At 41.5% G+C, this 27,215-nt stretch overlaps 2 pseudogenes across 1 annotated transcript; one reads left to right on the plus strand and one right to left on the minus strand.

Annotated features, from left to right (window-relative positions):
• Window positions 1-1,630: 1,630 nt before the first annotated feature.
• LOC102915013 (DNA-directed RNA polymerase III subunit RPC8 pseudogene) lies at window positions 1,631-3,173 on the minus strand (annotated as a pseudogene).
• A 15,213-nt stretch (window positions 3,174-18,386) lies between these two features.
• Window positions 18,387-20,869, plus strand: LOC143272866 (heterogeneous nuclear ribonucleoprotein R pseudogene; annotated as a pseudogene). The gene has a single exon (XR_013050477.1). The product of XR_013050477.1 is annotated as a heterogeneous nuclear ribonucleoprotein R pseudogene (transcript).
• Window positions 20,870-27,215: the final 6,346 nt, after the last annotated feature.

A 27,215-nucleotide genomic window follows, 5' to 3' on the forward strand; every position in this document is an offset into this window, starting at 1 on the left:
TAATTTTTTTTCCACGTGTTTGTGTCAGTAAGTATACTTAAAGTGATAGAAAATACGAAAAACATAGACTGTATTTTGAGGAAATTGGGGACCAAAGTTCTCTGATTCTGCTACCGGTTCTGTCATTTGACATGGGAAGTGCTTTCAGCCCCTTTGGAAGGCAAACATGAACGCTTCTACTTTACCCACCTTGCAGGGTGGTGGTGAGGGTCAGAATGGCTGGCACAGACTGGACTCCGCGGACGACAGTGTTCAACTGCAGAACAGTACAGAACACCACCGCGTCACGCTGACCCATTCCTCGAGCAGATACTATTTTAAAAACTCGGGACTTTAGGCTGGGTTCTGCTCAGAGAGCAGCTGTGAATGTCAAGAGGAAGACGGACTTCCTCCTTAAAGGTGCCATGTGTGGGGCATCTGGAAGGAAACGCAGAGACAGGAGCTGTAAAAGCTCAAGACGGGTCTGGGCGTCCCGAATGGTTTCCGAGGAACTGTGGGAGAAGTGAGAGCAGTTGTGGGGAGGAGCAGTTAGTTCTGTGATGGAGAAGCGGTGAGGGCCGCTGACAAGTGCGCCCCAGATCCAGGTGTTAAGAGGAAGCCACGGCAGGAAGGTGATACGATAAAAATGCAGTTTAGCAGGATTAATTGGGCACTGTCTCTAAGATGGTTTTAGAGTGAAACTCTGGGTGCAAGGACCTCACGTAATTACAACTTGAACAGAGCCGGAGAATGGGGAGGGAGAAAAAATGTGAAGATAAAGATTAACACAGTGTACTGCTGGTGAGATAAGGGGGAGAAGAGAGACTCAAGAATGCCCCCAAGTTTAAAACTGAAAGACAACAAAAACTGCTTTGCACTTCTGTCGTATAAGGAAAGCTGTCTTAAAACTTTGACATATGGGAGTTATGTAATTACTTATTACCAAAATGAGGGCTAATGACAAATTGTTCCTTTTCATCTATTTGAGGTGGCCACATGAGTTTGCAGGAGAAAAAATGGAATGTAAGTTTCGAGAAGTATATTGCACTATGTCCGCCCACCCCACCCCTCCAAGCCCACCTCCCCGTCCCCTCTGTGCAAATCCAGACTTGAGTGTGGCTCTTTTTTTCCCCTTGCTGCTGTCATTATTTATTAAATGTTTCTTCTGTCACTGAAAACAGGAAGTTTACAGGAAGGGGTTGGATGGGCTTAGCTCAGTAATGCAATACCTGCCTGACATGAAAGAGGCCCAGGGTTCCATCCTCAGCACTGCTGAAATAAGTGAGTCCTTGTGCTGGGGAAGTTGGTAGAGCGCTTGCCTGGTGGGCACGAAGTCCCGGCTCCCTCCTCACTACCACATAAAGTCAATGTGGAGCTGCGGAACTAATCGCAGCACTCAAGAGATAGAGGCTGGAAGACCGGAAACTCGAGGTTATTCTATGCTGCACAGCAAGTGAGAAGCCAGCCTGGATACGTGAGACTGTCAAAGAAAACACAAAACCAATCCAGTGCAGAGGACTTCACGGGTGGCTCCAGAAGGCAGAGGACCCAGAGCTGGGGAGGGATGGCACTCCTGGTCCCACATAGCCTAGCTCTGGGCAGCACTCAGAATTTGCCATCTGCTCCACTTTCGAGGGTCTGGGCAAGGTCTTCAGGCTGGGCAGTCACTGTTAAGGTCCAGGGCTAGTTGATGGTCCCCAGGAGAGAAAGCTCGGAGGCCTGGCTCGCTGATAGATCCCACAAGGCTGTAGAGCGCTTCCTTCTTTGGCAACTCCTTGCTGGCAGAGGCAGCCTCGGCTGAGCTGGGTCCTCTGAGGGATGTGTCCACAAAGCTCTCATCCACTGCCCTGAAGCAGATCTCCTCGCCAGTGTCCATGTACAGGTCACATGCGCCTTCCTCTGTCTCATACTCCCACACCCAGACCTGTTCTGTTTCATCAAACTTGGCAGGCTGCTGCAGTGACTCGGGGCGAGGGGGTGGGGTGGGGGGATAAGAATGTCATCAAAGAACCCTAAAGAGATGTGCCTCTGCTGTGCCTTTGATCTTCCCGGTGAGAATCTCATCCAGGAACCGGTGGAACAACACGTATTGGAAATAGACTTTGGTATGTGGTGCTCTGTCCTCTGGGAATACATAGGCATCTTCCAGCTTGGTGATATCAAACAGACAGATGCAGAGTCTCACATTGTACACAAACTTGTTGGCCAATTTCTTGTTCAACTCTTTGGCAATGGAGTCGTTGAGCTTCCACTCAAACTGCCACGGCGGCAGTGTGTCTCTTAAGGCCTTTGTTAGTATGCCCAGTACCACAGACTTGAAACTAGAATCCCCTATAGCCTCTCATACACCTTCATGCTTCTCACTCAAATCTGCCTCCGATTACCTCCACATCTTTGTTTCTTTAGGTCCTTTGTGGGAATGGTTCTTCTCTCATTCTCTGAAAAGTAATGGTTATGTCTTGACTTATACCCCAGTATAACTTTGGGCCCCTAGGAGACAATTTGACTTAGATGGTTTGAGATTAGGACTCAAGGGATTCATGTCCCTCTATCTCTATAGTGACCAGATCATTCAGATTAAACAGGGACCATCATCTCCATTCAACGCTAAAAGAACCATGCCCCAGGAGACCTATCAGATCCAGGCAAGCCGGATGGCTGATGGCCTCCTCACTGCATCACAAACCACAGACAGAGTGCATCCTAGCCTTTCTGAAACCCACCCACTGCTGATCATAATGACCTGCCAAATAAGACGCCTGTGTTCACACTATTCCTAAGCGGTATCTCTTTACACACTTCATTTGTATGTTTCTAATCATCACAGCCACTGGCATGAAAGATGTTGCTAGTATACATTTTACAGATGGGGAAACTGAACCCAGGAAGGTGAGTCAGTAGAACATTTGAGGAACAGCAGAACTGGGATTGTCCCCAGGGGGTCTGATTTCCTAGTCTATCCAATGGAAAGCCCAGGTATCAGAGGAACTGAAGTCAAAGCTTGGCTGGTGTTTCTACACAGTTGTCTTTAAGCCAAACCTACTTCTGCTAACAGTGAGCAATTTATTCTACATTCTAGATATTCTTAGAAACTGTTAAGCTGAGTTAATTGATCGAAAGACAACTAATGTTGGGGAGGGGAGAGTATGGACAAAGTAGTATCTTAGTTTACGTTCTCTTGCAGTGATAAGCATCATGCCCAAAAACAATGGGGACAAGAAAGGGCTTATTTCAGCTTGCAGTTGTAGTCCATGAGGGAAGTCGGGTGAGAAGCCAAGGCAAGAACAGAAGAGGGAGGGCAGGAACCGAAGCAGAGGCCGCGGAGGAATGCTGGTTCCTGGCTTGCTCAGTCGCTTTCATACACAACCCAGGACCACCTTTCCAGAGACGGCACTGCCCAAGGTGAGCTAGGCCCTTCCACATCAATCATCAGTCAAAAAATTGCCTCCACAGTCTTGCCCGCAGGCCAACCTGATGAAGCATTTTCTCCGTAGAGATTCCTCTTCCTGGATAAGTCTAGCTTATGCCGAGTAGACACAACCCAACCAGGATAGGAGTCATGAAAAAAGAAACCTTCAATAATTTTCACCACTACAAAGGAGAGAGAAGGATGGAAATGAAGCTTCTAGTCAGAGCTTAAGATAAAATTACACCCAGTCTGACTTTCCCAAGTCTCACCTCCTTTCAATCAGATGGAAACCAGGGCTCTTTTTGCAACATTTTTTTCAGAACATTTCCAAGTATTACTTCTCATTATTCTTATATTATTCCATTTGCATTTTAAGCATACAGTGTAAAGGCTTGAAAACAATGAAACATGCAAATAAGGAAGCTGAAAGTGTTCTTTGAAAAGTTAAGTGATGAAAAGTAACAGCATTCAAGCTCTTTAAATGCAATACATTATCTATTAAATCGGCTTTTCTGTCTTCCCCACCTTCCCCCTGCTTTTGTTACACTCTGCCTTCAAATAAAAAAAAAAAATCCACAATAGCATTTTTGTAGGGAAAAGTAACTTTCAGAGTGTGAATTACTCATTTTTAATTTTACAAACATAATATCTGTTTTGTAAGGAAAAGAATTTACCATGGGTGGGTAAAACTAGAATTCTCTCTTGCTGCTATTGGAGGTATTGTCTAAGTAACAGGAACACACATGATACTGGATACACTTAAATCTTGTACTATCAGGAAGATAAAGAGTATTCTCTCTTTCCAGGTCAAGACCAGTGAATTCCACTAAGAATGCTCTTAACTAGTTGAACCATCACACAGACATTCAGGTTTCATTGCAAAGAGCTAGGTTTTATAACTTCTGCTTAAATAAAGTCAGTTTTCAAATTGTCATCTTTAATAATCTACATGCTGTGGGTGGGAGGAAGGGAACCAATTCTATTTTATTTAACTGTCTTGTGAAGTGCTTAAGATAGCCATCTACACAGATCAACTCAGAGAAAGTGTGCCTTTGTGACAACAGTGAGGACAAAAGCCACCGAATTCTTCAAGGAGGTTGAGACTGTAGTGAAATCGGCAGTGTTTGTTTAAAAGCACCTGCAGATGTGCCTTGGGTGATACCTCCATCTTTGAACTCCTTCACGCTCACTTCTGAGTAGGCTTGGAGTCTTTGCAGGTTCTGATTCTAACTTTGCTGTACTCTGGCAGATAACATTGGACAGTGTAATATCGGCGTTCAGTGTAGGAGATGACTAATCTCAGGAAATTTGGAAGTGCTGGTGGTGCATGAACCAAAAAGCAAAGCTCTATCTTATTTATTTATTTATTTATTTATTTATTTATTTATTTATTATCTATTTATTTACCTATCAGATCTATCTTTAGGATTTTACAACATCCTCATCTTTCATTTGTACCTGGCAGGCCTTTCTCATTGCCCTGGAGGGTTCATCTCCTTCAGCTTCTCCTACCTGCACAAGTTAGTCTCCTAGGCAGGCAGGATCCATTCCTCCCAGGAATATTTTATTGTAAATTCAGATCCTCCATATAGGAAGGGCTTTATTATTTTTAAGTATAAAAGTAATATAGCTGGGTGGTAGTGGTGCACGCCTTTAATCCCGGCACTTGAGAGGCAGAGACAAGTAGATCTCTGTGAGTTCAAGGCCAGCCTGGTTTACAGAGTGAGTTCCAGGGCACCCGGGCTGTTACACAGAGAAACCCTGTCTCAAAACAAACAAACAAACAAAAAACAATATAAACTTATTCCTTAAAATACAGAAAATTATTTAAAAAAAAAAAAAGAAAGAAAAGAAACCACTCATCACCCCAACCAAAGACAAGCTATACCCATTCAGATTATGTTTTGATTTGTTTTGTATTGGTTTGGTTTTGGTTTTTCAAGACAGGTTTTCTCTGTGTAGCTTTGTGCCTTTCTTGGATCTCGCTCTGTAGACCAGGCTGGCCTCGAACTCACAAAGATCCGCCTGCCTCTGTCTCCCAAGTGCTGGGATTAAAGGTGTGCACCACCACCACCACCACCACCACCACCACCACCAGGCCCAGATTATGTTTTAAACCATTGCATGTATACACCAGTTTATATACTATCACACACACACACACACACACACACACACACACACACACACACACACACACACACACTATAACCTGCTTTTCCCACTACACTACTAAGTTAATGGTAATACTCAAAGCTCTTTCTGGAAAACACTTGGTACACTCTCTCTGAGCCCCATCACCACCACCATATCAGAGAGATGCAGAGAAAACTGCCCATCTAATAAATCAAGTCACTCAACACATAGAATCCAGAACAATTCTCCTAACTCCTTCCAGCTCTAACACAGTAGGGCTCCCTGGAGGCAGTACCAGCCTCTGTACCCCAGAGCTCAGGTATCAGTCCTGGAGCATTGGGTATATCGAGCCAGCCAATTGCCCTGCTTTCTTGTTCCTCCTCTTCTTCTGCCCTTCTTTTCACAAGTTGGTTCTCATCTCGGTTCTCTTATCTCCTGTATTTTCATATATTTCTATTTTCTCTTACTACAGTTTTACATTCTTTGAGTTTCTCTATTTACTTTTCCAGCTCTTGCATTAACATATCTTCCTTTTTATTAACACATTTTATATAACTTAATGGATTTTGTGGTGACAGGCTTTTAAGTTATCTTTGTATTGGCAGTAATTTATTTATTTCTCAAGAGCTGGTACTTCTTAGTTGATCTGTTTTATGTAATAGTTTCTTGACTTTCTCTGAGGGTTTTTGTTTTCTTTTCTTCTGTTTCTTAATGATCTTTGTTTCTTTGGAGTTTAGATTTGTTTGCTTCTCTTCTATTTTCCATATCTCTTTGCCAGTGTTTCTTCCTGTCTCTTGGCTATGCCGTGACATTTAGGGAAAAGGTTTTCTTGTTGCTATAGAAGCCCACCTACTTGCTGAAGGAGCTCTGGTGTGGCAGAGCACTAAGACAGGACTATGTGTGAAGCATAAACTAGCAGTCTTCCTTTCTGGATGGAGGGTCAGAAGCTAACCTTGAGACAGAAGATCCCACTTGATCACTAAATAGAAAAGGGCTTCTCAGCACCCAAACCAGGACTCTCTCCCCAGGAGTCATTCAATTTTTTGAGACCTGAAGTTTTAGAATAACTTTCTAGGAATAAATGATACCTTAGATTTCATATCAATTTGAGGGCAAAGGGCAAGTATCACTAGTCCAGGTGCATGATTTCAATTCTGAAATCCAAAGATCCCTTAAACAGCAATTTTTTTTTTCAAAGTACACGACAGAGACTTCAGGTCACAAATCTAAGTTGAACTGATGGCAGCTATTGTTTTTGCTTCTCAGTTTAAACAGTGTAGAATAATGCATGGGCATAGGGCCTTGCTGTGTCTACTTTGAAAGGGAACCGTGGGTTTCCCTACGGAAAAAGGAAAGCATTCGAGTGAGAACTGCTGCCCTATCCTCACTACGGTGTAGATGAACTATATCCACTTCCCAAAGATATTCCATTCAAAGGGGATTCCCAACAAAGACAGCCATTTGAAAGACAAACTGGAGATTAAATTCATTTCCACTTTTACACAGTTGTGCTTTCATAATTTTTATTGCTGGCTAGGTTTTTCTTACTTTTTTTTTAGCTTATACTTATGAAGTTTAAAGAAATCAATAGTAAGTTTTAACCAGGATATCCTAACTTATACCCACACAGGAAAAGTTTTAGTGATCCAAATTTATTGGCATCACCTGGAGTTGAGTTTTCTTGTCTTCTTCCAAGTCCTTTTAGTCTTAAACTAGTTGTTTCGTTGTCTTGTATGTGTATACTCGTGGTACTGGATCAAACCCAGAGCTGAAGGCATGTCAAGCAAACACTGTCTTTGAGCAATATCCCCAGGCCACCTTGGCTGGGTTATTTCTTGTCACATGTGCAATAGTCATGGATACTGACTTTAAACCAACAGTGGAAAAAAAAAATCATGAAAATGAAACTTGCACTTAGAAATGGCTCCTCAGCCAGAAGTATGCATATCAGCACATATAATTCACCAGTTATCTCAGCTAGGCAGGTGCATTGTTTCCAGTTACATGTCAAGTCATAAGGCAGAAGTTAGATTAGGTTCCCTCCTTAGCAGAGCCCAAAGCCATTAATATTAAATCCAAGACCTATTCTTTAATTAAAAAAAAAAAAACTAGAAACTATTGTCAGAAATCACTTAATAAAAAAGTAATTTATAATACACACCCTAATTAATAATTTACCTTCTAGGATAAAATAATTATCAAAAGTAATTACAATTAAAACATACTATTTCTTTTTTAAGTATAGAAATAATCAGAAGCAGAGATAATCTTGGGCAACAAGTTCAACTACAGTTATTCCTCTCTGTCAATTGTGTCCTATTACCAATGTTTTATTTTTTTAATCAGAGGTCCCACTGCTTACAGTCCATTCCACTGGTAATTGTGACTTTGCAAATGATAAAAACTTCTAAGCATGATCCAGTTTTAATTCCATCTAAGAAAGAGATCCACTAATTTAAAAGCATTTAAAAAAAAGTACAACCAGATGCTTAAAGCTTAATAAGGGATTAAAATTGGTTTAAATTAGGCCACACAGAGTTACTGGCCTAGAACCAAACTCTGATTAAACAAGAGATGGCAGGGAGATTAGGAGAGTCGAATGTGCACAGTATCTCCCAGGTCACAACATTATAAGAACAGGAGCTCTGTGTCTATTTTTCATTGTCATGTCCCCACATCCTTCCAAATGTAGCAAAAGGTTCACACTTAGAACTTGAATTCTTATTGAGAAAATTAAACAAAGAATTTTTTTTAATTTGATATGAATGTAAGCAAGCTGTGGTGGGTGCCCTTCTCCTAAGGAGCAGGACAAGACTGTTCTCCCCAGCAAGGTAGGAGGGAGGCAGTAGTGCTGGCTAATTATTCTTCCTGGCTACCTACTTCTGGGAGGCACCAGCTAGATTAGGCCCAGCTCATCTCTGACTCTTTGCCCAGGGTGACCACATCCAATAGAGCTAGATCCATGTGAACACAAAGGGCCCTCCAGTCCAAAAAGGCTACTCTTGCTTCCAGAATCCTCATAGAGCTGTGTGCAACCACAACCAGAATTGCTTCATAGACCAGCTCTTCCCTCTGTCCAGCCTTACTTCCTTTCCTCTTCAAATTACCAACCACAAGAGCACCCCCTAATACATCCTCTCTTTGTTAGTCCCCAGAGGGGAAGAGTGCTCCCCAATGGAACCCCACCAGATGTGTCCAATAGTTGAGAAAAACTATAGCTTTAGAAAAACAAAATCTCTTACAGCATAGTTTCCTGGATCCCGTCTTGTGTTACCTAGCTGAGGATGAACTTCAGTGAGTTGGTGAGGAAATGCTAGAGATGAAAGACTTCGACTGCAACAGACAACAATCACGGTGGGCAGATGATCAGCAGTGCCACACTGTGGGAGCCGGTCTTGCAAACAGGTGTGGATTTTATTTACTTGATGTCTAGGAGCAGTGGTGCCACAAAGGAGCATAAATGGTCATCAACAGCATGGAATTAAGAAGCCAACAGATTCGGGCTAGAATTTTTTCTACATAACAACTTGCCCACCATGTAACCTTGGCTAAGTCCCTCAATTTCCCTAAGCCTCAATAATGAAGATAATTGTGCACACAACTATTCATCTTGTTGCCTGTTTTATGCTTGACAAAATAACTAAAACATATAGTAGGAAGTGACTAGATGGCAGAGATACTTATGTCATTAAAAAATAGTTATTCCTAAGAAAGGAGAAAGATGACATCCTTCTATTGTCAATCTCCCAATCTGAAAAGCAAGTGACTGTTTTTGTTGCCAAGGGGAAAATAATCCTCTGCACTTTGGTTTCCAGTGCTCAAAAAATGAGAGCACTGATTTCCCAGGGAGATAGAGGAAGAGGCGTGGGGGGAGTCTCACTCCTTCTGGCTTCTAGAAGATGAATGATGGGTGGAGTGTTTCTACTTCTGTCTATACAAATCTATATACATATTATGGATACATAGATTAGGACATGGATTGTACTTTTATTTTTATATTTACATGCAAAGGTCATGGAAAGTTCATCTTCAGTGAAGATCTTGTCATTTAAACTAAGGTTAGGAGACTTGTGGTTTCCACTGTAACAGAATAGAGTTATAAGAAAAGTCCTTTCTCCCAATAGCAACTATAAAATTGAACTAAACATTCAAAAGACACCATCTCAGTATTCTGGAATTAAACAACATTGTACAAAAAAAAAAAAGACAAACACCCCTGAAAACTACTGAGCTCTATCTGAGCATACTACAGGCCTGGCACCTTGCCCAGGGCTGCTACTATTACTCCTTCAGCTCTCAGGCCAGTAGTCTGACAGAAGAAAGCTAAGAAAGACAGAAATTTTTGCTGTTCCTACTAAGTACACACTTAACTTAGCATCGTTATCTTAAAAATAAATAAATAAAGAGCTTGCAGTCAAGGGAAGGCCAGAGTTCCATTAGCCTAATGTTGCTGGTTGGTTTGGAGCAAGCATTGTTGTGACAGAGCACACTGAGTTGCAACACAGTTTGGGAAAATAAGCCTTCCACAGAGGATGTGAGAAACATCCACAAGAGGTCATGTACATTCAGAGCTACCCGTAAACTTCAGGTTTACAAGAGCTGAATTTGAACACACAATGGGAAGACTTAGCAAAAAAAATTCTCATCAAAACTCAGAGTTGATTTGAAGATGGTCTGAAATTTGAATACGCTGCCTGTTCCCACTCTTTCAGTAGAAAATGAAAGCCATACTGTGGAGCAAGAAATTTGGGCATAACCTCTAACCAATAACTGACTGAAACAAGGCCATTTAGATACAACTAGGCTCAAAGCTAAAAATAAAGAAAACAAGCTAAATAAGGTCTCTGGGGCCATACACTGCCCTAGAATGACAGGCTTTCTAGACTTAGTCCAGGAAAATTATCAAACACAAAGTAAACAAACAGAAATTCCTGAGAGGAAAAAGTCAGAACCAGGCGGTTGCTGGAAGAGATAGTCTAAACTGTCCAACAGTTTCCAATCAGCTCCACCAAGTCATGGAAAGAAACAAAGAATGGTTGCCCATACTCAGGAAGCAGAGAAAGAAGAGCAGTTTCTAGAAATGGTCTTTCCAGGAAAACGTGTTGGCCTGCAAACAGCTTCATAAATATTTGTAAAGAACTGAAGGAAGCTACTGGAGCAGCAGGAGGAAAACACAGCAGTGCTTCAGAACACAGAGACTCTCAGAACACAAGACCTCGAAGAACCAAGTCGAAACATGGAGTGGACAAGTGCAATAACTGAAATAAAAACCGCACCAGAGGCTCTTATCAGAATAAATGACATGTCAAAAAAAATTGAGAACTCGAAGATACACTGAGGGAAATTGCCCACCCTAAAACAGAATGATGGGAAATGAACTTAGCCTCAGAGGACCGTGTGAAATATCAAGCACACAACATACATGTAGAGATACTTCAGAGGAGACAAGAGAAGAGAAAAAGCTAAAGGGATAATGGCCCCAAATTTTCCAAATTTAATTCTTATTTTTAAAAGCATTTATCTGAAGATCCAGGGAACTCAATGAACTCCAAGTAGGACAAAATAATCTATACCCAGGAATTCCATAGTCAAACTGTTTGATGGCAAACAGATACACTGTAAACAATAAATAATAAAATAATAAATAAATAAATAAATCTTGAGGTTATCAAAAGGAATGACTTATCTTGTGCAGGTGGCAGCAATGTAATTTCTCAACAGAAACAACAGAATGACAAACTCAAAATTCTAAAATCTATCATCCACTTTCAGCAGCCATTTTTTGTGATAACTAAGTGCTAAATCAGTAAATTTGATGAAATGAAAGCAGAGAGTAAGAGACACAGACAGCATGCTTGCCACACGGTAGGACTGTTCTGCCACTCCCTTTCACATCCTCCTTTGTCATTTTCTTAGCCTTTTCTGTCCCCCATCACCATCTTTTCCTCCTTTCATGCCATGGCTTCTATGGCAACTGAAGCAGTTATGTAGATTGCCCATCCCGGAAACAGTTCTCCAACACAGGGAAGCCCTGAACCTCACGTTTGGATTACAGATGTTCCAGCATAGCCTCTGCCTTTAGAAAGTAACTCTATTTCTAGTGAGTGGTCCAACTTTGGAAATCTTTATGAAAAAGAAAAAAGGTAAGTTGGATACGCAAAACTGTAATTTCAAGGTGTCTTGCATTCCTAAACCTGTAGCTTAAGAAGCCCAAAGAAAAGACATCATGTCTGTATCTAGCTTCAGCTCCACAATTACATTTTTTAAAGCACACCTAGAGGCCTCAGCAGTTGCTTTATTTATAGCAAGGTCTTGGTGTTTGTTCCACTAATATCTACAGAAAAGCATTTCGTTCATTTCTGTGCGCTGATTTGCCGTGAGCTTGAGGGCAGAAGACCTTGAAAATCACCATACTCTCCAGGCAGCATCTTTCTGTAAGAGTCATCAGATACGGAGGAAATTGGGCAGCCTTTCAGCTCCAAGCTGAACACGACAGCTAGGGGCTAGCATCAGGTGGGAAAGTTACACAGTGTTCTTGGAGCTCGGTGCTGATACTGTACCGGCTAAGCTGGTACACTTGTTGGTGCAGTATGCTACAAGGACATTCAAATTAAGCTCCTTTTTACAGTGTTGAAAGGACATAATGTGAGGCAGGCTTCACGAAATAAACTTTTTTTTTTTTATCAGAAATGAAATACCAATAATTAGAACTCTGCCCAAGCCAGCAGCTTGATCTGGTGGGAGAATCAAAGGCAGCAGGTCCTCATAGCAAATCCTTGGGGGAGGAATCAAGAACTCAGTCTCATTCTCCTGCTGAGACAGAGTTTAAGTAAAATGTGGTAGCATTTACATGGGTTGGGTCTCAGTTTCTTCTCTGTAAAATGAAGACACTAGTCCATTTGACCTCCAGGGTCTAAAAACACTTAAAAGGAAAAGAAGCTTATAAAATTGTTACCAATCTCAACTCAGTTTTGTCCATTGCTAACTCATAAACGTTTTTTTAAAATATTTTGCCTGGAACTGATTGTTACCCTCATTTGACAATCTGGCAGATGATCCTCCTGCATCAGATTATGAGAGCTCCAAAGATACCAGGAAACAACTTGTCATCATATTTTACCAAATTATTTATATTTAAGGAGCTTCCAGAACCAAATTATGACCAGATTAAAAAAAAAAAACCTTGAGATTAATATTCACAAAATTGCCTTCTTCCAGACTTATTTTTCCTAGGTGGAATCATGTCTTGGATTTCATTACAAGATATTCAAAATATTCTCCACCTACTTTCCATGGAACTACAGAAAGTTTAGCTTGAATATAGTTCGATACAAGACAGGATACATCCACTAGCTTTTGGTGGTCTAATTATCACTCCCTGTGTTCCTCATAAAATGCGCACACTTATGCTCCCCACCCTGTTTTGGACGGGATTTTCCTACCCAAGTACTCGACTTCAGGGAATACATTTTACACAAATTCAGAGTTAGAGTATCAGTGCTTGGCTGCTCTCTTTTCCCTTTCAGTCAATAGCCAATGTTGAACAAAAAGAGACCAGATAGGGGTTGGGGAAGGGGGACAGGGTGGATAAATTCACCAATTGAAAACATGATTAAGGGGCTCCCTATAATGAGTGATAATCCTTCCGTCAGGAGCCCTGCTGCCTCCTCTGTTTCCTGACTCAAGTTCTCATTTTTGTGTTCTGCAAGACCTCACTGCTGAGAGGTTTATGTTTCAAGCTGGCTGTTTTTCTGAATCAATTGTTGAACACTCTAATTTGCATTAACTCTAGTCTGGTCCTGGGAATCCATCCAGTAAAAAGGGAACAAAGATATTTGCATTTGGGATCACTGATTTCTCCCAATTTAATCCATAGGTGAAAGAAAATCATCTTGTAAAGGCACATTATCTTGAGATGGTCCTTAACTGTTAATGGTCAGGCTCCTCACGGATCACATGTGACAGGAAGCCATGTTTGTGGTTTGTTTCTCAGTATAGCTCCTTAGCGCAGCCATCTTGCAGCAACTCCGTAAGAAACTAATGTTTTCGTTCAGCAAATAGGCATCACCTTCTTCAGCTGTCTCTCTATAATGTCATTACTGGTTTTCTACACAAATTCAATTCTGAATGAATAATGAGAAAGGAATTCCTTTCAGTGACTGTTCTCTCTTGTAAATTCGAGGTTAATTGACTACCCTAGATTTCTCTTCATTGGGCTGATTCTTTCCCTGAATCAAAGCTAGGGGTTAGCGGAAGGTGTCTAACAGCTGATCATGATTCAGGGATGCTCTATTTGAAGACACATGTTGTAGTCACACTTTTTCCTCTTTGCCTGACCAAAGCTTATATCATCAGCTCGGTGGTGGAGAGGATAGACTACCATCTGTGATATTTAGTGAAAGATGATCCCTAGCCATAAGCAGCAGCTAGCCCTCACCACAGCAGCTGGGATCTGTCTCCAAAGAGAGTTATAGAGGAATCATTGCACGCATAACATTGCTTTGCAAGAATCTGATTAGATACAGCGTGGCAACCAAAAATGTGAACATGCACAGTACAACTTTAGAAAGTGGAATTTACTATGCTATTCCCAGTTCTCTATGTGTGTTACATTTTTTTCGGTAGAAAGCCACTGTTTCTCTAACTTTTGATGGAGCAAAATTATTTTTCATCATCTAAATAGCAATAATGTTATGGAAGGAGAAAGATTAAATAGAGGTGTGAAAATGGAAGCCGGAAGTGCGTATCTGCCATTGCTCTTAGACAGAGGGCAGAATGGAACAGCCCTACACAGGCAGTGTGTAACCTTGTGAATGCACAAGGGCAGCTAGGAACCAGAGCCAAACTATACTTCAGTGAGGCAGAGAAAGAAAAGTAGCATGTCTAATGAATTTGATGAATTTCAGAGTAACTAAACTTTTCCCACAACGTTCCTTGAAACAAATCCCAAAAAGTCACACCATTTTAAAAGATCAAGGGAACAAAATCCCATCAAACAAGGAAGGAAACAGCAGGCTTGGGAAGTCTCTGTTGTCTGAGAAAGTAGACCTCACATGGTCAGATTTTCTAATCTGGTGAGAGCTATGGGGAGTGCACCTCCACTCCCACTGCCCCCATGCTGGGGTTCTAACCCAAGGCCTTGCACTTTACACAAGTGTTCCCTCCTGAGCTCCCAGCCCCAGGGAAGCTAGAAATGTAATGCTCTAAACAACTGTGCACATTCAATTTTAACATTAGTCACCAGTCTAAATCCCTCATGCTTTGCAAACTGACAACACTGAAGTACAAAACATTTAAATTCAATGTCAAGTAGCTATCTCTGGGCAAATGCAGGTCTCCTGACACCAATTCTCTGTTCTGCCCATGCCTGTCAGTAACTGGCTTACTCTAAGTATATCAACAGTATAATGACTATGGGAAAGAAAATAAAACTACAGGAGATAAATTCCTCCCATTCTCTTGCACAAGTGATCCTGTTTGCAATTGTGCTGTTGAAGAGAAGCATCCCAGCCTCCCTAACACTCTGCTGTGAGAAGTAGGATGCTTCTGCTGTGGAAGCCGCAGAGCCTCTGAAATACACGGGGCACTTCCCACATTAGCATATGACTCCAGGAGTACAAGCCACCTTCTTCTAGGATTGTGACACTTTCTCAAACTGACAAACGTGTTGACATCAGGCAATAAACACAACTGACCAGTATTTGCTAAGATGTTTTACTCCTCGATGCCTTGAAATAACAAACACTATTTTAAAACATTTAAAAATAACTTAAACTGCAGTATTTGCTTGTTCCTGTTGAGAACGACAAACAAAAATAGCTGCTCACGAAGGCTTGCATAAGATATGCTACATTTTTCTATAAAATCAGAGTCATTCTTCAATGTCAAAGGTTAAAATCAACAACACTGTCAAAAAAAAAAAAGATGAAGTAACCTAAGAGAGATATTTCATTCCAGCAAAGAAAAAAATATATAATGCTCTGTGTAAGAATGTTAGTGGGTGCAGTGACTTTCATCTTACATCAGTGTGGAATGTATTATGTATGCATAATAGATTTGCAATGAAGCTGAGGACCAGTGCTGAACAAATGTACCTTGAAAGAACCTGCAGCCATGATCTCTAAAATAATTTAAATACCCAATATTACAAATGTAAGTACACATCACAGATTTTGTTTTCAAATGCATACATTCCTTTGCAGATAAGATCTGAGACACATAATCCATAGATGTTTAATATATTTTTATAATAAGGTTGATAATCAAAGCACAGCTTGGCATATTCACTAACTGAAGTTTTTTCATCTATTTCCTTTAGAACTGTTATATCAACAACTGAAGATAGCTGGAAGAAACTGCTTTCCAGAGGACTGGCTTAATTCCTATCAAATGTTACAATTCAGGGAAATATTATACTTACCACAAACCATACGACTAAATGTCCTCATATGTTATCAAAAAAATCAGATTAGAACACACACATTGTAAATAGCTGGTCACATGAGCAGACATCAAGCTAGAAGGTCATTTTGTTAGGACAGAGATGCTTAAAAAAGATCAAGGAAGACAGGAAACCGAACCGATAACTAAATACTACCATGATCTCATGCTTCATTTTGGGAAACAGTGCAGAGGCAATAAAGAGAATTTTAGGACTATTTTAGATACAAGTATGCAAGGATGGTGAGCTTGCTGTCTGCAAGGAGCTAACTGCTCTCTTATAAATGTCAGAACTGACTTTAGAAGGATCTGGGCCAATATAACATCATCTCAAGAAAAATAACAACTATTATTATAGAAGATGTTGCAAGCAGTATTTTGAATCATGTCATCCATACCAAATTGTTTCCAAAAACTAAACCAAGTAGGCCCCAATGTTTCATTAAGTTCTAACATTCAAGTAGGCAAATACTGGGCCATGGTGGCTCTTTTATTGTTATGTTTTTTTCATTGTGAGAAACAATTCTGGTTTCCCAAACATGCCAGATTTCCTTAAGGAGTGTGAAAACCCAACCTTGCATTTTGCATATCTCATGTACATATGCTTTCTAGCAGGGATCAGGGTATGTTCACATCTGCAGTCATTACCATGCAATGGTGCTTCAAATACTGTTGGGACTTACTGCTTATCAGAAAACCATATTCGTCCATCAATCAACTTATTCAGATTATTCAAGATTTTAAAAGCAGGAAATACCTAATTTGTGCCATTTGCTTCATGTGTTTTCTTTCATACGTTTTTCCCACATAAAATTCTGGGGCGTTTTAAAATAAGAGTTCAAAAAGTAAAGCATGTTCTTTTCCCCCTTGATCTTCCTACATTTACTGTCGCAATCAAAGGAAAATAAAATTCTGGCTTCACAGAGTGTTTACAACAGAAATATAAGTCTTACACCCCCTCTCTGTACGTAATGACATATGAGTGTCCCATCTTCTCTCTTTTTTTTTTTTCTTCGAGACAGAGTTTCTCTGTGTAGCTTTGCGCCTTTTCCTGGAACTCACTTGGTAGCCCAGGCTGGCCTCGAACTCGCAGAGATCCGCCTGGCTCTGCCTCCGGAGTGCTGGGATTAAAGGCGTGTGCCACCACCGCCCAGCTGAGTGTCCCATCTTCTCATGAAGACCTTACACAATTACACGCATAATGTGTCATGAAACATGATTCCCCAGTGTCTGGACAAATTCAATTGGAGCACATCACTGTACTTTAATAATACGGCAGGATGCAAACATAAATTCTGATACCAATTGGCTCACCCTTCTCAACCAATGAGGGTCCCTTGCCCTTCACCCTGCCCAACTGTCCTTTGACACCGTCTCTGAGCCACTCTTTCTTCTGGACTTTCAGTTAGCAGCTTCAGCTGAGAACACTAAATGCTGGCTGTGTGCGGGCAGTCCGGGACCACTCTCTGAGAACCACACTTCCATTGACTACATATCTTGGCCACCTCCAGGCCAGTTTTCTAAGCAACACATGCTGACAGAGGTAGATCAGAGCTGGAAGGTAAAATGCCTGGCCTTCACTGTGAGGAGTGGTATTCTCAGTCAAATAGGGTAACTTTTCACAGTTATTTATTCATAAGTAGAAATGAGTTTGAAAATGATATTTTCTAAGGCAGCTTCCAGAGTTGGAAATCTGCACTCTCAATCTCTTATGAGCATCCTTTTCTCACCTATTCAATATTGTACAGATTAAGTGGGGTAATAGAAATATTAGAGAGCTGAAAATTCTTTCATTATTGCAACAGCTCAAGTGGACCAAGCAGTGCCTCCCACTTTGTAGGTACCTAGTAAATATTTGTTCAGTGAGTCAAGGGATTCTCTGGAAAGATTAAACATGAAAAGATTCCTTCCTAGGGCTGGCCACACTGGTGCTGAGAAAATGTTCCAGTATTCTGCCTGGCTGCTCAGTGGTGCCAGCTTTAACAGTGGCCCTAAACTTTGCATCCTGCCCAGTAAGCTCTGCAGATTTTGGAGAAGGCCTACGGCTTGTGTTTGTCCCATAGCTCTTAACTTCCTAATTGTGGGATTGTTCGGTATTAACATATTTTCGGTATGGTACAACCTGCTTTTTCTAGGACGATGATAATTGCTGAGATCAACTTCGGCAACTGTAGGACAAAGACGCTCTTTTCAGATGGCTGTCTGGCAAAGAGGAGCAGGGATTAGCCACCTCTGGTTACCCTCCTGGTCAAAGATACATATCAATCAAAAGTCTATAATTACTTAAATTATAATACTGTTATAAGGAAACGTGTCAAATAGCTATACAAAATTTCATTTCAGCTATTAATCTCTTTACTTTGTTTACATTTTTCATTTAAGAATATTATTTCCCGGTCTCCGTCCATGAGGGGGAGGGGAGGGGGTGGCGCGCGCGCCATTTCTAGTCGTTTTCAAAGCGCCTCGCGCTGGTTCTCACGGGCCAGGCCGCCGGCCCCCCGCTCTGCCCTGGGTTGGTAGCTTATGTCGATCTTGATGAAAGAGCAATTGATGTTCTCAGGGAATTTAATGAAGAAGGAGCTCTGTCTGTACTACAGCAGTTCAAGGAAAGTGACTTATCTCATGTTCAGAACAAAAGTGCATTTTTATGTGGAGTTATGAAGACCTACAGGCAGAGAGAGAAACAGGGCAGCAAGGTGCAGGAGTCCACAAAAGGGCCAGATGAGGCAAAGATCAAGGCCTTGCTTGAGAGGACTGGTTATACTCTGGATGTAACCACAGGACAGAGGAAGTATGGTGGTCCTCCACCAGACAATGTGTACTCGGGTGTGCAACCTGGAATTGGAACAGAGGTCTTTGTAGGTAAGATCCCAAGAGACTTATATGAGGATGAGTTGGTACCCCTTTTTGAAAAGGCTGGTCCTATCTGGGATCTGCGCCTCATGATGGATCCGCTCTCTGGTCAAAATAGAGGATATGCATTTATTACCTTCTGTGGAAAGGAAGCAGCCCAAGAAGCAGTTAAACTGTGTGACAGCTATGAAATTCGCCCTGGTAAACACCTGGGAGTGTGCATTTCTGTGGCAAACAACAGACTTTTTGTTGGATCCATTCCAAAGAATAAGACAAAAGAAAACATTCTGGAAGAGTTCAGTAAAGTCACAGAGGGTTTGGTGGACGTTATTCTCTATCATCAACCCGATGACAAAAAGAAGAATCGGGGGTTCTGCTTCCTTGAATATGAGGATCACAAGTCAGCAGCACAAGCCAGACGCCGGCTGATGAGTGGAAAAGTAAAAGTGTGGGGAAATGTAGTTACAGTTGAATGGGCTGACCCTGTGGAGGAACCAGATCCGGAAGTCATGGCGAAGGTGAAAGTTTTATTTGTGAGAAACTTGGCTACTACGGTGACAGAAGAAATATTAGAAAAGTCATTTTCTGAATTTGGAAAACTGGAGAGGGTGAAAAAGTTGAAAGATTATGCCTTCGTTCATTTTGAAGATAGAGGAGCTGCTGTTAAGGCTATGGATGAAATGAATGGAAAAGAAATAGAAGGGGAAGAAATTGAAATTGTCTTAGCTAAGCCACCAGACAAGAAAAGGAAAGAGCGTCAAGCTGCTAGACAGGCCTCCAGAAGCACTGCGTATGAAGATTATTATTATCACCCTCCTCCCCGAATGCCACCTCCAATGAGAGGTCGAGGTCGTGGTGGCGGGAGAGGTGGATATGGCTACCCTCCAGATTATTATGGCTATGAAGACTACTATGATGATTACTATGGTTATGATTATCATGATTATCGTGGAGGCTATGAAGATCCCTACTACGGCTATGATAATGGCTATGCAGTAAGAGGAAGAGGAGGAGGAAGGGGAGGGCGAGGTGCTCCACCACCACCAAGGGGGCGGGGAGCACCACCTCCAAGAGGTAGAGCTGGCTATTCACAGAGGGGGGCACCTTTGGGACCACCAAGAGGCTCAAGGGGTGGCAGAGGGGGTCCTGCACAGCAGCAGAGAGGCCGTGGTTCTCGTGGAGCTCGGGGCAATCGAGGGGGCAATGTAGGAGGCAAGAGAAAGGCAGATGGGTACAACCAGCCTGATTCCAAACGTCGTCAGACCAACAACCAACAGAACTGGGGTTCCCAACCCATCGCTCAGCAGCCGCTTCAACAAGGTGGTGACTATTCTGGTAACTATGGTTACAATAATGACAACCAAGAATTTTATCAGGATACTTATGGGCAACAGTGGAAATAGACAAGTGAGGGTTTGAAAAACGATACTGGCAAGATACGATTGGCTCTAGATCTACATTCTTCAAAACAAAATTGGCTTAACTGTTTCATCTTTAAGTAGCAGTTTGCTGCCATTTGTATTCAGCTGAAGAAATCACTATGTGTATATACTCAAGTCTTTTTATTTTTCTTCTTTTCTAAATGCTCTTGGACATTATTGGGCTTGCAGAGTTCCCTTATTCTGGGGTTACAATGCTTTTATCGTTCCAGGCTTCATTTAAGCTTCAGAACAGACTGTTAAATCATGATTTTGCAGAACCTTTGGTTTGGACAGTTCTGTTTTTTTGGATTTGGAATAGATTACATAGGAGTATGAAGTATGCTGTAAATAAAAAAAGTACAAACTAGTGCTCTGTCTTAGTAGTTTTAAGAAATTAAATCAAACAGATTTAAGTTTCCTTGTATTGAAAATAACCTATGACTGTATGTTTTCCATTCCTAGAAGCAGGTTAACTGTGTTTTTAAATTGTTATAACTTCACACCTTTTTGAAATCTGCCCTACAAAATTTGTTTGGCTTAAACGTCAAAGCCGTGACAATTTGTTCTTTGATGTGATTGTATTTCCAATTTCTTGTTCATGTAAGATTTCAATAAAACTCAAAAATCTATTCAAAACATTAAAAAAAAAAAAGAATATTATTTCCCAAGGTATTTCCCCAAAATGTAGTCCTCAGAAACCAGGGTTTTAGTTTTACTCAGAAAAAAATGGTAAAGTGAGTAACACAGGAGAATAATTACAAAGAAATACTGTAAATGCTGTATACATGATGAACATAATCATGTTGAAGGACCTGCTAAGTCCCATAAAGAAGAAACCAACTTGTTTTTGTAGCACCTTCTCAATCTATTGTCCAAGAAATATTTTACTTTGCCAGTGACATTTGGAAATATTTAAAAAGGAAAAGAGTATTTTGAGAAACACTCACAATATATTCTAATTTGAGGCTAAGAAGGAAATACAACTAAATTAATTAAGAAATGACAACCTTCAAATTCATACTGCAGAAAACTTTTTAACCTTAACTTTTGCCTGTGAATAAACTGTACTCTGATAGATGCCAGCATTAAAGTATTAAGAAGCTGGGCCCCACTGAGACACACACTATAAAAGAGAACAATTTGTAACTTCAAATATTATGTCCAAGTGTGCAGATAGGGAAGGTGGGCACATTTAATGGGCTGAAACAGGGAACCGCCACACAGAAAATAACTCTAAACCAAGGAGGGGAAACCTTGAAGACATGCCATCTGCAAATCATCATCTCCTCCCAGATGCACTTTAGATATGGCAGAAAGTTAGGTTTTGCTTGAAAATTATTTTAAAGTATATATTCATATTGCAGGAAAACATACATGCTAATTTACCCCAATTTGATACATCCTTGCAACGGGAAAAGGAAAACTTAAGTTAAAGCCCAACACAATTGATGGAGGTCAGATGCAAATTGCAGAGTTCCTATGTTAGAGAAAGATACTCACCTAAGACATTGCTTCGTGGGCAAATTGCCATTAGGAGGCATATATGGAGCCTCATAAGCATAGAGAGATGCTCCCAGCTCTCTTAGTTCTTAGGATGTGGCACTTGATTGGGATTTGACAAGAACACTAGCAAGGGTTCAGTGTAGGTCCCTGGATACATACACCTTATTAACAGCTCAGTTATTGATCCTCTGCAGCCTGAGCTGGAAACCACACTCTATTCTCATCCTAAAGGCGTTGACTCCCTCTAGCAAAGAAATGAAATGAACAAAATCCAAGAGAAGATTTTGGCTTCTGTGACAGACCCTTCATGTGTCCTGCGGGAACATGGTGAGTTTTGACTGTGAAGAATGATCAGGGCTAGACAGTAAAACTGACTTTTAGTGAGAGCGTTTCATGGGACAGAATTGACTCAGTGACTGCAAGCACAGGGAATACAGGGAGGCTTCTAAAAACCCCAAAATGTTCCATCTATATAGCTATTCACTGCAGCAAATTCATTGTGGAAAAAAAAGTCACTTAAATACACAATATGAAAACATCTTTATTTCCCAGTGCTCTCTGTTACAGGGTGTACCCATGAGTTCCAACCATGTCTTCCCATCAGATAGCCACCAATCGTTCAGCCACATTTACTAAACTTCCCTTCCGTGCCAAGGGACACACAAGGTGCAACAGTTCAGTTACCCCTTAGTGCAGTGCAATGATGTGAGTTCTGCTCTTCTTCTTGTACAGACTGAGGAATGCCAGGTTCAGAGAAGCTGAAGAAGTCGCATAAAATCACACTAGTAGGAAAAAGTGATGGAGGATGGGTTAAGCTATAGTCTCCTTGCCTAGAATCCCTGCTTCTAATCATAGTGGCAGGATACCAACTACACTGTCACTAGGGGCTGCATTCGTGTTCAGGATGAAGACAAAGTATGTCCTCTACTGTGAAAGGATGATGGCTGGAAGAATCTACTTATCTCACAAGTTTCCTGAGGTGGGATGACACTTACTCAGAGGGCCAAACATCTTCAAGACTTACATATTCCCATAACTTACACATTGTCTTGGATTTATAAGAATGACTCTTGTCCTGCATCTCAAAAGGATATGGCTGAGAAATACATGTGTACCCAGGGCGGGTCCAGATGTCACCTGCTTGACCTAGGCCTTAGCTCCATCTCTGGAAGTGTTTTCTATTGCACTAATATATTAGCTTTCCTGTTCCCTTTTCCAGGCCGCCTCTGCTCTGAATGGTGGATACTTCACCCTTTATGGTGCGTCATTCTGACCACAGAGGGAGTCCATTATCTTTAGACAGAGATTTCAGATTGCAGTCCTAGAATATGTCAAATAGTATATTCTTCTCCTCAACTGCCTTTGGCCAAGCAATAGGGGTAATTTTCAAGAACAGATTTTGAGTTTCACTGTAAACAGGTAAAGTATCATTTAATCAGTCCTGCTTACTTCAGCAGTTTCCAGGTCTCTGGGGGCAGGCCATAGTAACCATGCTTTGCTGATCTGGTTTCCACAAAAATCTATTAAAAGAAAATCCTTTAGAGCAGATGTGTTGACAAATCCCTGTCCACAAAGCAGTCAAGCTGTTTAACAAAAGTGTTGGTTCAGTATTTGTTCTCGGTTGTAACTGTGTGGTTGTCGGGGTGCACAGGAGGAGCGGGAGGGGGAAGGGTGGGAAAAAGCATCAGTTCAGCTGGGTGAGGATGGAAGAACAGCAACAGGCGTGAGAGGGGCCCAGGGAGGAGAGAGAGAGACAGGCATGTCAAAAGCAGTCTTTCAGAGGTAGCTGTCAGGAGCCGAAGAAAACAGCACAAAGATATTAGCCTTTACAGGTGATGTCAGTCCCAACGGCTCTTCCCTGAAGGAAGCAGCTTTAAATGGCCTTCTACCTCATACTCCCTGCTCCCCAAAGTACCCTCTCTTAGGAAAAAAACCCACAAAATTCTTAAGTCTGAAGAAGGGTTCCCCCCCCCCGCTTTCTTCTCTCTTTCTCTCTTTCCCATCTCCTCTCTTTCCCCCTCCCTGCGCATTCTCTCTCTCTCTCTCTCTCTCTCTCTCTCTCTCTCTCTCTCTCTCTCTCTCTCTCTTTCCCTTCCTCCCTCCCTCCCTCATCAAGTTATAGCTTCTACTTTACAGTCTTTCAAAATGGTTCTTTCTGTCCATCACTGTCATCATCTCCCCTGTAGACTGCTCCACTCACCGGCCCCCTCCCCTGTCCTCAGTAACATAGCCTCTTCCCAATCCATCCCTCACCCAGGAGCCCTGAGGATATTAATTAAAAATGGTTGCACAGTCTTTCTGCGACTATCTTTTAGCCCCTCCTCCTGCCTCCATTGCCCCAGTAGTCTAAGTAAACTTAATTCAAAATGATGGGTAAGACCCTTGGAGATTAGACTCCATCTATCTGTCCAGTCTCCTGTTTCTGTCTTCACACCAGAACGCATCCTTAACTCTGAGTTTCCTGTTTCTATAGCACCTCACACATAGAACTCTATACATACCCATGGGCTCATCCATCACCCTTGGGAGCTTATGCCAGCCAGCTCTTCAGCTCAATGACAAGTGAAATAAAGACGAAGGAACTTTTAATGCAGTTAGTCTAGTTGAAAAATACCCAAGATATGAAGAGTTGTCCCTCGATATCCTTGGGGAATTGATTGCAGGCTCCCTTGAGAATATGAAAATCTGTGACTGCTCAAGTCAGTTATATAAAAATGGCATAATGTTTTCATATAACTTTTTCTATACTCTCATCTACATTATTTATAATACTTGGTTTTATACAATGTCAATGCTTCGTAAGTAGTTGTTATGTTATATGTATTGTTTGGAATCACATGAAAAGTCTGCATATAGTCAGTACAGATATAATCTTTAAAAATGTTTCAGTCCACAGTTGGTAGAATCCATAGATGTGGAATCCATGGACATGAAGAAGCAAACTGTCCCAGCTGCCCAGCCCTGAATTCCCACAATCCTTTGTGCTTACCTCTTTCAGAACCTTTGTCATAGACTTTTTTTTTCTTATGTGTATGGTTGCTTTGTCTGTGTGTGTCTGTGCACCACATTCATGCAGTGCCTGCAGAGGCCAGAAGAAGATGTCAGCTCTCTTGGGATTCAAGTTGCAGACAGGTGTGAGCATATGAGTGCTAAAAATTGAACCTGGTTCTTCTGGCAGAGCACAGAAGTGCTCTTAACTGCTGAGAGATCTGTCCAGACCCTTGTCATTGTCTTTTAATATCCAGAATTTTTTGTCTTCTGAGCAACAAGAACTTGGGATATTCTGTCAATGCTCCCCACACAATAGCTATTGAATGGAAGGAATTATGCCCATACCAATGCTTACAAAGTAGCAACCATTATGCATAAAGAGTACACGCCAGAGCAAGGCAATGAGATGCAAAATTCCACATCCTGTAGTACTAACATTTTAAATTTCAAAACAATTTGAATTTAATTAATCAGTCTGAAGAATTCATCTGGATGGTTAAAATGGTCTTTCACCTGCACATTGCAGTAGTCGCACACACACACACAGACACACACACACACACACACTAAAAACAAACAAACAAATCCCTTTGTGTAGTAGTGAAATTGTTCTCCCTGGTGGAATCCTATCTGCAGTTTAATCACAGCATTTATTGATGTTTCCATAAATGTATCTCTACTGAAGCAGGGTTTATTTTCTGGACCACAGCGCTCTAATTTCAACCACTCCAGAGGATACCCATCATTTTCATGCAATTCCTTGACTCCATAGGAGGTCTTCCTTTCTCTTCAATGAGACAAATGAACCATTTTCCATCCTTTAAGCTCATGGTGGCTGCTGTAGGGGAAGTCCTATGCTCAAGAGAGAACTATTTGTTAAGCCTTCAACAATACTATAAAGCACCAAGGGAGACTTTAACAGCCTAGATAAAGACCCTGCCATAGAGGGTCATCCTAGGTATTTGTTTGGTTTTAGGTATGAGTAGTCAGCAGCCTTGAAGAACTGCTGTTAGCACCCATCATTCCATTTTCTTCCCAACCTATAAACTTCTTCTCCCCATCTCCTTTTTCTGTCCACTTTCTGTTTCCCTGTCCCTTCTCTTCACCATACTGAAAAATGACATTAACAACCTCAAATAGTTCAAAGTTCCCGGAGTAACAGCAAACCTCCTTCTTGTTCCTCTTTCAACTTCTACTGTCCCCTCATCTCAAATGAGGAACCCCAAGCCCCTCCCTATGGGTGAGAAAGAAGTCCTTTGCAAAGTGTTGTGTGTGTGTGTGTGTGTGTGTGTGTGTGTGTGTGTGTGTGTTTACTTCTCTGAGCAACAATTTCTATTAATGGAAATCACATCTGCACACTCTTTTACATCAGTTTGCCATATCAGATGAGATAATGAATATAAAATATGCTAGCACCAAGAGTACTACACAAATCTCATCACCATCATGACATTTACATGCTTTTAAAGTTTAAAAAAAAATTAAGAAGCTGATGGTACCACCTAGACCAAAATAGCTCACTTGCTCTTGATTTATAACTGTGCCTACATGTACAGTCCCAAAGTCAATCTCATTATTTAAGACTGTATGTGGGGACCTTAATGCAGCAGGGGAGGGGCTAGGTCCAGTATGCCAGCCTGTGTTGACTCCCCAAGGGAGGCCTTACCCTCTATGAGGAGAGGATGGGGGTGGGGTGGGGTTAGATGGGAGGGAATGAAGAAGGGGAGGGAGGGGAAACAGGGGCTGGTATGTAAAAGGAAAGAAATTTTTTTAATAAAAAAAATTATTTAAAAAAAAAGAAAAAAAAAAGGACTGTAGGGAGGTGGGAGTTGTGGAGTCATTAAAGACAAAAAGAGAAGTAAACTGAGGGACTGGATTCGGATTCTCACACCGTCCCTTTGGGAAACATTATGACATTGACATAGGAACAATAGTAATAATGTTCATAATGTATAGGCAGTATTTGTTAGACAATCTACCATCTACCAGATACTCTTGAACTGCTTTCCATGCTTGAACTCTGTCTCCTCCAAACAACCCTGAGATAGGAATGGTGATGACTTTCCCTTGTTATCGAGAAAAACTAAAGCCCACCGCTATTTAACTCAGCACCCAGGGCAGCACTCTTAACCGCAGTACCGGTTGCCTTTCAGAACAGCACTGTGCTGAAGCACCTGGGGCACAATGTCAAACTGCCTAGGAGAAGCTGCCGTGCCACTACTATAGATTAATGAGATAATTAATACCAAGCACATGGCAAACATGCCTTAGATATTAGTCCATGATGCTCCGCCTCAATTCACTTTTCCATGCTCCCCAAAACAGTGAGCTAGTGCTGTTGATTGTCCCAACGGAAAGCAGTTTTTGAAGGCAATGTATTTAAGATAAGCCACCAAATGGAAGCGCAACCAGGTGCTAGTGAGCCGTTGAAACAGGTCATGACATTCGTTAGCTCGGGCCCTCCCAGGCTTCGCGGTGGAATG

This window comes from Peromyscus maniculatus, chromosome 4, assembly GCF_049852395.1.
Source record: "Peromyscus maniculatus bairdii isolate BWxNUB_F1_BW_parent chromosome 4, HU_Pman_BW_mat_3.1, whole genome shotgun sequence".
Lineage (NCBI taxonomy): Eukaryota > Metazoa > Chordata > Mammalia > Rodentia > Cricetidae > Peromyscus > Peromyscus maniculatus.